The 3057-nt window shown below is 35.0% G+C and overlaps 1 long non-coding RNA gene across 1 annotated transcript; it reads right to left on the minus strand.

The window, feature by feature from the left end:
- Positions 1 to 365: 365 nt before the first annotated feature.
- LOC119569594 lies at positions 366 to 2654 on the minus strand. Its single transcript, XR_005228290.1, has 4 exons — positions 2595 to 2654; positions 1682 to 1724; positions 937 to 993; positions 366 to 397 (listed from the first exon to the last, which is right to left on the minus strand). It is a non-coding gene; the product is annotated as an uncharacterized LOC119569594 (long non-coding RNA).
- Between the last annotated feature and the right edge of the window lie 403 nt (positions 2655 to 3057).

A 3057-nucleotide genomic window follows, 5' to 3' on the forward strand; every position in this document is an offset into this window, starting at 1 on the left:
CCACTCGTAAACGACAACTACTGGAACATCAGCAATAGAACTGCTGCGTTGCCGTGTGGTCACAGGAGACATATAAGGTCACTGGTCCCAGCTGTTCAGTCCAGAACTATCTGTCCTTGATGATGATGATCCAAGACCCTGTTCTCTCTCTTTCGCACAATAGATTCCACGACCACTATAAAACGATGACGAAAAAAATCACCGACATGGCAGCAGAAAAAACCATGATGAAACGACAACCATGACTGACAATGACTTACCTCACTCGTGTCTTCATTCTCCTGTGTGATGGGTCCTTCAGGGGGTACCCGCACTTGTACTGCTGACACACACGTAGAAAAACGTAAAGAATATGATCACTACATAAGTAGCCAATGGCTTGCATGAAGACTTTTGCCTTGTTTTAGGGAGATGAAAAAAAGTGCTTAGATTTTCGAGTCTTCACAAAAGCATATTAAAATTACAGTACTGGAAAAAGAATGGAAAAAGAAAGGGAAGTAAAATGACAAAGAAAAAAGATGACATTCCATGCTATGCATAGCGTATCGACGATTTAAAGTAAAGTAGTATCAAATATAATAAAGGAACATTATCATAAAAAGGTAACAATAAAGCAGAATAAAACCGCAACATTAAGAATCAGTAGGAACAACAACAAAGGACAAAAGGCGGAATGTATTTTGTATTCAAGATGTGTTATTTTCTATTTGTTGCCTTTTTTTAATGTATTATGCTTACAACCACTACACCCACACTTATTTTTTAAAGACCTAAAAAAAAAAAAATTCTAATCATCCCTTCGAATCGCCTTAACACATGTATAATGTATCAGTCAATAAGACGCACTCGCTTTTGAGAATATACATACATCCAAACCTTGATAAACAAGGGGGCACAAACCACATGCATTCAAACCCAGTCCAACGCAAGTCTCACCTCGGGCTTCGTTCCTTCTTCCTTCACCTTATCTCGATCAGGGAAACTGCAGTTCACCTGCCAGAGGACCTTGGTTGTATATAATCGTCACGTACTCATAATTATAATCATCATCATAGTAATAGTAGTAATAATTATAATGAAAATGATAAAGACAATGAAGAGAATGATAACAGTGATATAATATCAGTAATGTTAATGCAGCAACAGCAATGCTGACTATAATACAGTGACAATATTTTTTAAATCTTACTAACATTAATGTTATGGTAGTAGTAGTAGTAGTAGTAGTAGTAGTAGTAGTAGTAGTAGTAGTAGTAGTAGTAGTAGTAGTAGTAGTAATAATAATAATAATAATAATAATAATAATTATTATTATTATTATTATTATTATTATTATTATTATTATTATTATTATTATTATCATTATTATTATTATTATTATTATAAAAATAATAATAATGATGATGATGATGACGATGATATAAAATATCTACAACAAAAGCAATAATAATAGGAATAATTATAATAATGATAATACTAACGATAACAATATTGATGAAGATAAACAGTTTACTTTGTAAAGTTATTGTTACATATGTAAAATTGTTACGTTACATGTACAGATAAATAGACAAAAACAAACTGACAGGTAGACAGATAGACAGCTATGTATGTCTGAATGCATGAATCATATTAGCACACTCATACGAAACAATGTGCTTAACTGGGACACGCTACATACCCAAGGGAAGTCTTCTTGAATAATACTCAGTCTCGAGGTCCCACTGCGAAGAAAAAAACGGAAAAAACATATAATGTCGTTGGTATGTACAGAACCAAATGCCTTGTTTATTTAGCATATACAGTCCGTTCTGATCCTTGTCTTGAGTTTTAACTTTTATTCAATCCGCGTTTACGTTTTTTTTTTGTTTTTTTTTATAGATTCATTAACTGCCAAAGCTTGTCCATTTCTTCATGGCTTATGTAGATTCATGTAAAGAAGTTTTAATGAAATATTTTACGTGTGAGCTATGGAATATTACTGCTAATAATCTGTAGGCCTGTAGTGCCTCAAGCACATTTCCCTCGCTTCCCCAACATGCAACCTCTGTGTGCTGACATTTCCAAATCCATGGAGAAAAAATGACACCAGTCTGGCCTGTTCCGGAAGGCGGTTCGCCAAAGCAGATACAGACAAGACGCCCCCTGCCCCCCCCCCCGGTCTACCCCTCTCCTCCCATTCCACTGTCTGCTTCCTCTTCCAATCCTGGAAAATCCCCCCAAAAGAAATTAAAGAAAATAACATGAAATATATAAAATAACCGCAACAATAAACTTCCTAGGCCTACCACTATTTAATTTCCACCTTTTCCCCAACTCATACACGCACACATACAAAATATATATATAATATATATATATATATATATATATATCTATATATTATATATATATAATACATATATATATATATATATATATTATATATATATAGATATACATAAATATATATACATATATATATAGTATTCATATATACATTTATTAATTTATATACATAAATCTATATATATACATATATGCGCATGTACATATAACTTATATTAATATAATGACCGTAATATCCTCCTCAGGCTCACCTCTTATTCACTCACCTCAAAGTCCTTATGCAAGTGGAACTGACGTTCAGAATCTTGAGTCCCGGCGACAGATCGTTTACGTTGTGAGGGAAATTTTCTACGGCGTTGTAGAGGGTTGAGGTTCTGCAGGAACGGGTATGTGGAGAGGTCAAGCCAGGTTACGTTGACGATACTGTTGCGTGAGACTCGAGGGAATGCAGGCGGTGGAGGGAGCCACAGACCTGCGGCTCCGAGGTGCTCCAGCTGCAGGGGATCGGGGAAGATGAGGCTCGTGGTTATGCTATGATGGTGGCAGCGATAACAGTGATAAAAATGTATAGAGTCACTGTGATGGTGGTGATGATGATGATGATTATCATCATCATCATCATCATCATCATCATCATCATCATCATCATCATCATCATCATCATCATCATCATCATCATCATCATCATCATCATCATCATCATCATTATGATGACGATGATGACAACAA

Source organism: Penaeus monodon, unplaced genomic scaffold (genome assembly GCF_015228065.2).
Source record: "Penaeus monodon isolate SGIC_2016 unplaced genomic scaffold, NSTDA_Pmon_1 PmonScaffold_1688, whole genome shotgun sequence".
NCBI lineage: Eukaryota > Metazoa > Arthropoda > Malacostraca > Decapoda > Penaeidae > Penaeus > Penaeus monodon.